We start from the raw sequence: 13328 nt of genomic DNA, 5'->3' as shown, positions 1-13328 counted from the left end.
ATTCCTCCAAACTCAAAGAAGTGAACACAGCTTCTGGACATGGTTAACATAAGGCTTCTGTTTCACGTATTATGGTTTACATGGCATTTGTGAATGTGACTTTTAAATATTTAAAATGTTTGAGACAATAATTGCATCTTCAGTTTCAAGATTAGCGCCTGTCAGTGCTGCAAAGATAGCTGTCTATCCAGCTCATTCTCACCTCATACAACAGGGAATGCTACAGCTAGCATTTTTTGCTATTCAGAGGTAAGTATTATCTGCATGTAGCCTGCTGCTAACCCCAGCTAGCAATGCTGGATCAGCATTAGCATTAATTGCGCTAACTCTCTCCCCTTTAATATGTGAGTGTTTTGTAATGTAGCCTGTGGTTTTCCCATGTTAAAACAAGCTACGTGGGACAAACCGCTAGCTAATATCACCCTGGCTTACCAGAACACACAGGGTTCCTTAGTGTAGTGCTGTCAGGTGCTCATCTGACATCTGACTAAGTAAATGTTTTTTACAGTTTTTTTTTACTTAGCTTAGCTTTCCTTAACTTATTTAGTTACTTTTTATTTTAGTTAGCTAAACAGCTAAAACAGAAAGCTGATATAGTGTATACATACTTGTCCTGGATATTCTCTGAGTTTTGGAAATTATGAAAGAAAATGTTTTCTATAGCTGTTTTAAGCAACAAAAATGCTAGCATACTGTGATCTGATTGGTTAGACAGCACTGAGTTTTAAAAAAAGTTTTAATAATTATGTCTACAATGCTAAAACATTTCAATTTGTTCTGTGTTGAAGACATTAGTAATTATTTCAGTATAAAAATGGTCAAACAATTGTAAACCCTGATTTTGCTCCAAATAAACAAATTCTTTTTTTTTCTCACTCTTGAGTATCTTCTAGTGTCTGTCTTGAATGGTAAATCTCCTCTAAATACATTCTCTTCTGTTACCCCATCAAGGACACCTAGTAAGGCTCCATCCAACCCATTGTCAAAGGGTGAGGTCAAAGAATTAACCTGAAAGAAGATGGAATGAAGAGGGTGGATGGAAGAGCACCTCCTTATCTTATCCTCGAGCATCACAAGATAAAGTCCTGAGTGAGGCGGCGTCTGATCAGCATCAGTATCTTCTAATGTGTTCCATCTGTGTTACAGGCCAACTCACTGCTGTGGCAATTTGAGACAATAATCTTCAGATGGGTCGAGATTCGCTGGCGATTGATCGGCTTCAGCTTTAAATTGGCAGTTGTGTGGTGATGCGTGTGGAAGGTAATGGAGAGGTCATGTGGGCGGTTAAACAGGAGATGGAAAAGGTGATGGCGGTATTCCTGAATCCTGAAGATTATGTAACTATTTTAAATAAGCCATTGATTGTTTCCCTCAGTAATCTCAGGTTCAATGAACCTGTTTAAACCTGTACAAAATAATTTCAATTTATTTAGGAGGAATGGACATAGTGTTGTTTAGGCAGAATCTATTGTATACATTGTAATGCACAATACAGATCTTAATATACCTGCTTCTGCACTGAAACAGTGCAAAATATCTAACAAAAAGTATGTAGTAACTGTTTAACATTTCTGTCAATCTACACTTAATGGTCTGTTAGCAGCACAGTGGTTTTACTGATTTGGCACCTTAACATAGAAATCAATAGTTTGGAGTACGCAATCAATAGGAATATATTGAGTGGACTTGAAAAAAGCTCAGCCAATCAGATTTTAGAATCTAAATCTCTTTGTTTTACAAAAATGACTTAGAGTAAAAGTTACACATGTTCGACAAGAAATAGCAGGTTATCATTGCCATCCACCACACTGTCCACTGTGGGTGGTAATATTATCCTTCTATGGTGTATTTCTGGGACATGGTACGCTGTGGATCAATGAATAATACACATCACATCACTTTGCCGTGAGCATGCTGACCAGTGTTCAAACTCACTGACAAGATAATATAACTATAAGTTATTATTAGTTATATATTTTTTTTGCTTTTTCATAATGATTTATATTTATGTTCAGTACATAAACTTCGAGAATTTGACAGATGCACATTCTCACTCATTCTCAAAGCACATTGCTACCATGCTCTCCCATCTCATGCTGCCCGTCAATTATTCAAAACTTCAAAAAATTTATAATACACTGATCTCTAAAGCTATATGTTAGCGTTTGTTTCTTATCACCAGGTCACATTTATTCAAATATAAAATATATTAATTGATTAATTAAAATCTTGTGCAGCATTCTAAAATGCCACAATCAAATATTCAGTATTTAAATATAAAGGACAGGTTGAGGTTTTGATGAGCTGTTTGGTGAGATGCACAAAGTGCAGCGCCCTTAAGATAAGAATGCACCAAAATCAGAGCTCACCTGCCTCTTAAATGGAATGACTATTGGCACACTGATTGCTTTATTTCACATTACGGCCAAAACACACTCCTGAATAATGAAGAGAATTAGTACAAGCCTTTTCCGGAAAACGTATGCATTTAAATGGCTGTTTGAGTTATCATAATTTTATATAACTTTTTTTAAAATATCATTATAAATATATTTTTCCCCATTTTAGCTAAGCCAATTAACCCACACAATCACTTTGACTCCCCATCCCACTTGCAATGCTCCTGACACTAGGATGGTAAAGACAAGCAAACTCTACCATTGTTGGGTTAGGGGGATTGAAAAGGGGGGTCAAAACATATATACACAGTTTTACCTACAATAGTAAAATTTACAAAATTGTACGGTATCCGTGCCTGGGAAAAATCATTTAATACGATTTCAAACACCCCTAAAGTGGACCATACCAATACTAGTTACTAATCATTCCTCTTATCTGTCTGCCTCACTCATATTATTGGTAACATGGCTTATGTCTTAATTAATTACACAACATATGGTTTAGGCACACTGAACTTAACTTCTTCAGCTTTTAAAGTGGAACAGATACCCACACTAGAATCCAAATTTAGATTTATGGAGACTGTTTGTGATTTCTGCACATCATAAGCACAAATGTATAAAACTTAAGGTAGAAGGGGAAATGTGAACATGAAACTAAAAGCTGCATAAAAAGCTGCTGGCTGTAGTTAGTAATGAGGAATGAGGAAAGTTGCTTATATAAATAGTTCTCTATTAAATAGTCATGCAGTGACTTAATACACTGATATATGTGACGCTGCCTGGCCGAACCAGAGTCTGGGCGCACAGAGTAAGCTGGTAGGTAGTGACCAAGATGAAGATTTCCCTTTCTACACGTGTGTGTGTTTTGTGGGATTGAGTAGGGGTATGTGCAACAATAGCTGGTGTAAAGAATTTTACGAATTTTAAGTACTGTAAAAATTACAGGAAGTAAACAAAAGAACTATAAGGATTGCAAGATTTTAATTCACTGAAGTGCCTGTCCTGTGCTGATATCCCTTTATTCCCTGAAGGAAAACTTTACCCTTATATTTGTCATTGTATAATTTGCATTTTTATAGTTCTCATCACTTTAAAACACTTTTTGTTTCCCCTTTTTTTGGAGGGGGGGGATTATTTAAAAACTTTACTGTCTTTATTTATAACTGATCTTATATTCTCCCAAAGGGCCATAGTGGAAGGGACTGTGCAGACACAGTCTCAGTAGATTGGTAAAATTAGGTTATTCTCTTTATACTAATAAATGGAGGGGGGTATTGGAAAGAGTATGAGTGGGTTGGGAGTGGATGCAGCTGGTCACTAATGCACTGTCATAATCATTTTTGGAGAAAAGAAGAAAGGAGATATCAGCGCAAAACTTCATTACTTTACTGCAGAAATCACTTCCTTAATCTCAGCTATATCAGTTAAACACACACAGAAAATCATTTCCACGTCAGCCGTTAAACACACACTGCGCCGAAATGAGGCTTTCAGCGCTCACTGCTCTCCTCCTGCTCCCTCTCATCACCCATGATGCCTTGCCAATCTACTATGATAATGGGTTATGTAAATCATATGTAAATACAGCTAATGGATGTGTTTCATTCTGTGGGTTTTAGACGAGTCTGGGTATTGACAACCAGGCAAATTAGGATGCAGAGAAAGAGATTTGGCGGAGGGGGATTGTAGTAAAAATGTCTTAGTAAATAATTCCATGTCAAATCACTGATGAGGGATATCTGAACAAAGATACGTTAAACAGCACCTTTGACATCAGTCAACGTGTCATGCAGTTGTTTCATCATTTTATACTTTTGCATTTAGTTGTGTATAATATCCATAAGTACTACACCTGAAGCACATCATAACAGCTGCCACATGCTGGACACAATCTGAATCAAACAGGACATTGTAATCCATGCTCTTTGACAGCTGTCTCCAACTGTCTGCAGGCTTTCCTGTGCATTGTGTCAGAAGAGACAATGGTTAAGAAAAGACTGGGTTGAAGCAGTGTGCAGCATATGGTCTCAGTTTTTAACTTGTTTAAGCCTAGTCCATCATTGTGGAGAGCAACAATTTTGTTCCTCACATCTTCAGAGAGTTCTTTGCCATGAGGTGCCATGTTAAATATCCAGTGGCCAATATGAGAGAATTTTACCCAAATTAACAAATTTAAAATTCCTGCTCTCCATTCACACCTCGAATCTTATAACTCATAACAAGTCACGTGACAGCAACATGGGAAAATGACACAATTGGCACAGTTTGGCTATTTTCAGACGACAGTACTTATCTATTCTGATATACAAGCTATACACTGACTACTGTCGTGCGTTATTTAACGACTCTTCTAGGCCTCCCAGAAAGGGAAGCCTGGGCTAGCTTAAATGAGCTCTTAAAACTTATCTAGTCATGCATCACTACAAAAGTTCTAAGTTCAAAAGAAAGAAGGTAAAAACAGACGAGAACCTTAAGTTTAAAGAAAGGAGAAGGCGAATCGTTCCGAAGTTCTAAGTTGATTCTTTATTGTTCTTGAAGTCAGCCAGATTCAGTCAGGAGGATTCAGTCTTCTGATAATACAGAGGAATACACACACTTTTATACAGTATTTGGGTGAACAACAGTGGGGGCTTTTGGCACACCTTTCCTTCTCCTGCCCAGCTTTCCCGTGGGAGCTTGGGCCTCTTGAGACACCTGGTATGACTCAGCATATTTCTTATCTGTCTCCCCCCCGTACCTAGTGCAGACTGGGCCTTACTTGAGGAAGAGCAGACAGAGTTTTAACTGAACTCAATGAACTCGCTCATCAGGGCCGCTGCTAAGGTTTTGGAGGCCCTAAGCATAACTGGTCAGGGACACACACACACACACACACACACACACACACACAAATACAAAAGGTTTACTCAAAATTTTACTATTTATTAAAATTACACATGTAACTGTGAATATTTACAACGTTATAAGTAAGGCCAATAACAGTGAAGAACAGCACAAGAGTACTATTTATAATGTATAAATAATAAATAACTTTCTTAACACCAGCATTAGAAATTACTTAAATAAAAATGCTGTCGATTCCAAACAAAATGAGCTATGAACAAATAATTATGCAAATAAATAAAGACATCATGATAATAATATGATAAAGACTTCATGATAATAAAATAAATACAATGAACAACAAATGCATGTCTATTTTAAGCAGTGGACACGTCATTTACACAAGCCAGCCTTAAAGGTTATGAAATTATCGTTTATATTCGTGGTGTATTTATATCAGCCTGTCAAAATCTATAGAGCTGTCTGATCCTGCTGTCATACAGACCATTTGGATAGTGCACTGACGGCATTAGTCAATAGGTAGGCTACTCTGTTTATTAATCAGTCACTAAAAATCTTCAAACTACACTACTACTATTTGCAAACGTGCCACGTGCCTTGCAATACCAAGATTAGTTTCTAGTTAAGCGTTTAAAGCTACCAAATCAGCAAAGCCAACGTAACTAGCTCAGGCAACACCACTGAACATGAAGTAATCAAAACTATTTAAACCTTTAACATCGAAGTTACTCACCAGAAAGGGATGCATGGGCCTCATCTTTCTGCTTCTTTTTCTTCTTCTTTTCAGCTCCAGACTCAAACCGTCGCTTCATAGTTGAATTACCATTTAGTAGCAACTTCGCGCTGTGAACTTATCTCCTGCCAAACTCAAGTAGCGTTGCTACTTTAGTCAGGACTAAGGTTGCCAGATAAGTTACGATTTTTCATCCTATTTGTTTATTTTATTTTAAGTTTTTAACTTACACAAATATTGCACTGGACGAGTTTTTGTATAGAATGGCCACATACACTTTAAAAATGGTTAAACATGCGCAAGATTTAGCGCCTCCATGCATTTTTGATTATTTATTTGACTGGACAATGTGACATCTGGCAACAACCAACAGAGCAAACCGAGCCGTGCCATTTCAGGCAATAGGGGTGGGCATTATATTATGCACAAAAATAATAACGTGCCGCTTTTAAGTAGTAGAGTAGGTGCCCCATGCAATGTTTAAAGACAAAAAAGATGAGCGTATCATTAATAATTCACATTGGGTTTTAAATTTAATAATGTCATAATTTCAACACATTTCATTCTCAGTCAATTTGGCTCCCTGCAACTGCAAAATGGTTGAGGCCTAACGCTGCGTTGTCTGCGTATGCAGAGCGGCGGCCCTGTCGCTCATATATGGCCAAATGTACTAATATATGGGTATTATAACATATATTGATCCCTAATATCTTAATTAGGGCCCCACACTACCCTAAATTATGTCCAAGTTTCATTTCGATAGTGTAGACCCATGAAAATATCATTCAAACAACTTTTGAACAACTTTGCTCACTCCTCCTCCCTGTCTCCTCTGTTCTTCATCTTTATTTAACTTCCATCACAGGGGCTTTAGCTTCACAGGCTTTAGCTTCTTGAAGCCAGTTTAAACTCCTGCCCAAAATCAGTCCTCTAGGTTCACTTCCCTGATCTAGTCTTCTGGGTTGTAGATCATACATTTATCAACTGCTTTCAAATGAAGTGTAGTTCTACAATATCTCACAGTCTTTTTAATATAAATGTATTGCCAATTTCTATCCCATTTTCAAGACTAATTACACAACCCACTCCCCCATCACTAGTGATGCCCCAACACCAAGAGGGGGAAGACTAGCACATGCCTCTTTCAACACATGTAAAGTCAGCCACCACCTCTTTTCGAACTGCTGCCTATGCTGTAGCCAGCATGCTCGGAGGAAAGAGCGACTCAGTTCTGATACATCAGCTCACAGACGCCTTGTGCTGAGTGGCATCACTCTAAGGGCATGGAACATTGCGCTCTCTCCCCATCTACCCATGCAGAGAGAGCAAGGCCAATTGTGCTTTCTCAGACTCCGGCAACTGATAGCGAGCTGCATGAACAGAATTCAAGACTTAGGGTATAAACATACAGTCTTTGCTGTTTGCCCATGTGTTCGTAAAGACAACGTTGTGAATGTGACTGAGAACATACTGGCCTATGTGCAATGCGTGTAAGTGGAGGCTTCCACTAGAGGGCAGTATGTAAAAAGGGCTTTGGGATTTACACAATGTAAACATGGCAAAGGGCTTCTGGATTTAAATGATGCAAACATGGCAACACTTAAGGAGATTAGCCTTTGGATAATTTCATGGTCACAGCAGAAAAAACGAAGACAGCGGTATTTAAGGCCGCTAAGTCAAAGACGATGTGAGAATGGCGAGTTTGTGTCGTTGATACGTTGGTTAGCGGCTACACTGCGCTTAGCAGTTTTGTGTGTATTGCACCTCTTGTATGCGTCACCTTAATTTGTGGTGCTCACCACTTAGTATATTTACTTGTCTGTACCTGACTTCACAGACTGCTCTGTTGTGTCAAAATCCTATTTATTTAGCTGCCATTTGTGATTTAATGAAGGCTGCTTTTGCAATAGATCTAGCCAGTTAACCTAATGCTAGCTAAGTTAGCTTAGCTTTAAGGCTCTCTGTACAATATATGGTAGGTTAGAGTGAAAGTATCCACTGTGCTTGGTGTGTGTGTGTGTGTTTGCCCAAAAGCTTTTTCTGTGCACATCTAATAAGAGTTAGCTGGCTATTGTTATCACTGGGCTTAAAAGTGTCTTTATTCCCCACTGTAATAAAGTAGTTAACATTAGCTAACCTAGCTAATGTTAGCTAAAACATTTCACACTGAAATAAATTAGTTAACATTAGCTACCATAGCTATCGGTAGTTAGATCATTCGCCACTGAAATAAGGTAGTTAATATTAGCTAACCTAGCTAACGTTAGCTAAAACATACCCACTGAAATAAAGTAATTTACATTAGCTAAGCTTTATAATGCTAGGTAAATGTCTTGATGCTGAAATAAAGTAGCTAACGTTAGCTAACATAGCTAACGTAAGCTAACGTAAATCATTCCCTACTGAAATAAAGTAGTTAACATTAGCGTACCTAGTATGACCTAATATTAGCTAAAACATCCCCACTAAAATAAAGTAATTAACATTAGCTAACCTTTATAACGTTAGCTAAAAGTTTTCACACTGAAATAAAGTAGCTAACATTAGCTAACGTTAGATAAAACATTTCACACTAAAATAAAGTAGTTAACATTAGCTAACCTAGCTAACGTTAGCTAAAACGTTCCCCACTGAAATAAAGTAGTTAACATTAGCTAACCTAGCTAACATTAGCTAAAACATCCCCACTGAAATAAAGTTGTAAACATTAGCTAACCTGGCTAATATTAGCTAAAACATCCCCACTAAAATAAAGTAATTAACATTAGCTAACCTTTAACACATTAGCTTAAAGTTTTCACACTGAGATAAAGTAGCTAACGTTAGCTAACCTAGCTAACGTTAGCTAAAACATTCCCTACTGAAATAAAGTCGTTAACATTAGTTAACATAGCTAACATAAGCTAAAACATTTCACGCTAAAATAAAGTAGTTAACATTAGCTAACCTAGCTAACGTTAGCTAAAACATTCCCCACTGAAATAAAGTCGTTAACATTAGTTAACATAGCTAACATTAGCTAAAACATTTCAGGCTAAAATAAAGTAGTTAACATTAGCCAACATAGCTTACTAGCTAGCTAACAATGTTATTTCACCCTGAAACATCTGCCTGTTTTAACTATAGCTTGCTAGCTACCATTATCTGGTGATCACCACTTAGTATGTGGTGTTCACTACTTAGTAAGTGGTGCTCCCCTCTTACTATCTATTGCTCACAGTGTGTGGTGCTCACCGCTTTTTATGTACAAAAAAATACACATTTTCCCTTTAGGGGCTCTGTAGTATTATGACAGTTCCATTTCAGGTTTATAATAATCAACTTTAAACTCATATTGAATAAAATAAATGGGCAGAAGTAATACAAAAAAATAAATCAAGCAAAAAATATGCATTCTTCCACAGAGAATGTATCCGGTGCTGGACTAGAGGAAAATGAAACCATTAAACATGCCTTACTTATTTCAAGAATATGTCTTAAAATATCAAACATTTAACTTAAAAACATGTTATATAATTGAACAGTACATGTTTTATTATTATAACACTGGTGACAGAATGATGAATCATAAATGGTGTAAAAACTCCAGGTACTTTCTTACAGATGCAAACAAACATATACAGGTTTAATGAGGGGGAAAGGAAACATAGCTTTAGGGCTCAGCCAGAGGGTTGCTCCCTCCTGTAAGAGACAGGTAACACACACATTCTATCCTTAAGGTCACTCTTAGATATTGGTGATAATGGTGAAAATACATAAATAAACATATGAAATAAACCTTACTTTAATTGACAGTATGATCATATTGTTTTGTAATTATACTAATACTAATATTAATGACAGACTTTATGTCTATTAGATGTTATTTGGGCTTCACAAATAGGCCCCAATGGTACAGACTAATGCATTTCAAATTTTGTATAAACAAAATAAGTAGACTTAGTATACTCTATTTTTTAGAAATCTCTCCGTTTCACACACTCAGCCTATTTTAATAGAGATTATTCAAAAAAGGAAAATAAAGAAATATAAATAAATAAATAACCAGTACTTACTGAAATGAACACTCTATTAACCAAAAAAATGAGTTTTAATGCTTAGCTACCTTTCTTTTACTCAGATTATTGTATGAATTTTGGAAAGTCAGGTATCACAGTTTTAAATTACAAATGAAATGATATTAGAATTATTGTGTTGCAGATTATTAACAATTTAGTTACCCAAAATATTATCCAAAAAATTGTAAATAACAGCTCTGAACAAATAAACAAAGAAATACCTAACTTGTGGGCCCACACACGCACACTCACACACACTCAGAAAAGTAATAGAAAAATAAAAGAAACAAAAAGTTGCAGGCCTGAGTCGTGGCTTGGGTACGTTGAGGCTCAAAACTTTAATAGCCGCTTCACTTACTTAAAGTAAGCAAAATAAAATATTTGTTTGTGCACACTCAGTACTCACGACCTCTCTAGAGAATGTTCTGGGTGTCTGGTGAAAGCAGGACAACGTAGAATCAGTGAAGATGTAGTTTAGGCAGTCTAGTAGAAGTTTAGGGTGAGAGCGATGCTCATGGAATGGTGGAACAGCCAAGAAGTCATGAAACAGCTTCCTCGTCAGCTCCCAAGCTCTATGTAGCTCACTGGGCTCGTCAGAAACACTGTCCGTGTCCTGTATTCACATAATTAAGCTTAGCTAGGCAGGGTTTAACCATATTTCAAGCACAAAAGCAGCTACAGATCATATTCAGTGTTACTGAGTTAGCAAACACACACCATTTTGACTAGCTTACAAACAATAGAGTGTAAAGAGTTACTAATTGGACAAATCTTATATAAATGTGAACAAATCCCAATTTACCTCATCAAAGATGTCACAGAAAGTCACACAAGTGGTTTAAACTGGCCGTTAGCCACATTTTGGACTTATATTGAGCACAAACAGCTCCTGTGCTGCATGGCTGACTCTGCTTAGTTCTCTCTCCTTCTCTCTCTCTCCTGCTGCCCCCCTGCTGCTCACAACGCAGCTGCTAGCTCCACCCACTTCTCAAGAGTTCTGACTGACAGGAAAAATAACCAATTATCTTGCTCCAAAAATATATATATATATTAACAGAAGTTTTTTAACATGAGTAAACACAATTATTTATTAACTACCATGAGTGAGCACAAAAACTTTTATACAAATAAAAATGAACTTGTTTTTAGGATTTTCTTAATTTACATAACTTGAAAATTAAACAGGGCTACATTAAGAAGCCACTTTAGGTTCTGAATCAGTTTCTCTGATTTCGGTATATGTTTGAGACAAATTAACATTGTTGTTTCAATATCGTAATTTAGAGCATTTATTTGTAGAAAATTGAGAAATGGATGAAATAACAAAAAGACGCAGAAAAAAAAACAAGTTCATATTCATAAAGTTTTAAGAGTTTAGAAATCAATATTTGGTCGAATAACCCTGTTTTTAATTACAGTTCTCCTCCACCAGTCTTGCACACTGCTTTTGGATAACACGTGATCACACTCTGATAATGTTTTATATTCTCTGTTCTCCATAAATGTGTCACACTTTTAGCCGTTGTATGTCTTGTGTGTTTCCTTTTCTGTTCCTTCTGTTTCTGACCTGTCTTTCAGTCTGTTTAGTTTTCATCCCCCACGTGCTGTTTGAACACATGGTCTGTGTTATGGCCTTGTCTCCGCCCTAGCCCCGTTCTAGCCATTAGTGCTGTCACCTTGTGTCTTGTTTGTAACCCAGTCCCCTTGTTTTCCTGGCCCATGGTGTTCCTCACCCTCCTTGTGTATTTAAGCCCATCTGTTTCAGTGTTCAGTGTTGAGTCTTTTGTGTGCTACCTAGCTGTGTATGTGTCAGGTTGGTTTTTGATTCTAGTATTACTGTTTTCTTAGTTTTGAATATTTTTTGATCTCATCTTTGTTATTTTAGTTATTCCAGTCTTGTATTTTTGTTTTAGTCATGTTTGTTTTCTGTTTTGCTTTAGTTTATTTTGTTTCTTAAAACTATATTAAATTGATATTACTGCATTTACGTCTATCCTCTCCTCCTTCCTGCATGAACACTCCAGTCAGAACTAATTCCATCTCTTTGCCTTTCTCAGAGTTACTGACTGCCCACCTGTCTGACCCGATACCGATGGATGTGAACCCTCAGGATCTCATGTCCCCTGTCCGGCCAGACTGATTGAAGTTTCTGAAGTCAGCTGCCCATCAGCCATCTCACTCTCTACTACAGATTACAACCAAGCTAAGCTTACATAAACTCTAACTGCTTCCATTACTGGCGCTGCTATTCTCCTGAATATATTAGACCTATGTAAATGTATAATGACTTTAAAATTAATTTAAAAGCTGTTTGACCAGTGGTAGGATGGTCCCCCCTTATATATGAGCCTTGGTCCTCCCAAAGTTTTCTACCTCCTCCAGTTCTGAGGGAGTTTCTCCATGCCACTGCACTCTCTGAGGGTGTTTGTATTTTGCATATTTTATGTTTAATGTTTTCCCTTATTTTGTCCTGTGATCACATTTCTATAAAGCTGCTTTGTGACATTAGTTGTAAAAAGCGCTATAAAAATAAATTTGATTTGATAACCTTAAGTTCTAGTGCAAAAAATCAAGCAGTTCAGCTTGGTTTGATGGCTTGTAATCATACTTCTTCCTCTTGATTATATTCCAGAGGTTTTCAATTTGGACAAATTAAAGAAACTCATCGTTTTTAAGTGGTCTCTTATTTTTTTCCAGAGTTGTAAGATCATCTCCTTGTTTCTACATCCATTATCCAATTTTCAGCTCCACTGATTATTCTCTTATTATCCTCTGCGTACTATTACTCTGCATATTATTATCCTCCGTTCTTCTATACTCAGGACCCCACCGGAGAGACCACCACAAAGCAACTATTTGGTGGGTGGCTGATCATTATTCTTAGCACTGCAGTGACACTGATTGGCATGGTGGATCAGATACAGTGCTGTTTGTAACATCACCAACAGTGTCCAGTGGGTGGGCACTGATGAAGGACTAGAGGAAGAAAAACATATTCAGAGCTTCTGTCTCTGAATTTACTTTATCTACAGGGTGGAGCAGCTGAAGGTAGGAGTGTGTAATAGAGTGGAGGACAGTGAGTAAAAAACACAATGTTTACAAGCTCCAGCAGCACTGCTGCATATGATCTATTTGTACCAGCACAACACACACCAACACACCACCATCTTGTCACCAGCGTATAAGTGCAACCCCACTCCCAAAACTAGGCAACTTTTCACATAAGGTTAATGTTCCTTTGACAATTTAACATGAATTAGATATGGCAAATAATGTTTCTTAGCACAGTTA

General features: G+C 37.1%; 1 protein-coding gene and 1 long non-coding RNA gene across 3 annotated transcripts in view; one reads left to right on the top strand and one right to left on the bottom strand.

Moving 5' to 3' along the window:
* Positions 1–13328, top strand: part of wdfy1 (WD repeat and FYVE domain containing 1) — a 1176431-nt gene that overhangs the window by 971246 nt on the left and 191857 nt on the right. The window lies entirely within an intron of this gene.
* On the bottom strand, positions 10051–11132 carry LOC125782584 (uncharacterized). The gene is made up of 2 exons (XR_007425301.1): positions 10840–11132; positions 10051–10650 (listed from the first exon to the last, which is right to left on the bottom strand). It is a non-coding gene; the product is annotated as an uncharacterized LOC125782584 (long non-coding RNA).

The sequence above is a fragment of the Astyanax mexicanus genome, chromosome 18 (assembly GCF_023375975.1).
Source record: "Astyanax mexicanus isolate ESR-SI-001 chromosome 18, AstMex3_surface, whole genome shotgun sequence".
Lineage (NCBI taxonomy): Eukaryota > Metazoa > Chordata > Actinopteri > Characiformes > Acestrorhamphidae > Astyanax > Astyanax mexicanus.
Note: the sequence above shows the minus strand (reverse complement) of the source record. Positions and strands in the feature narration are given on the sequence as shown.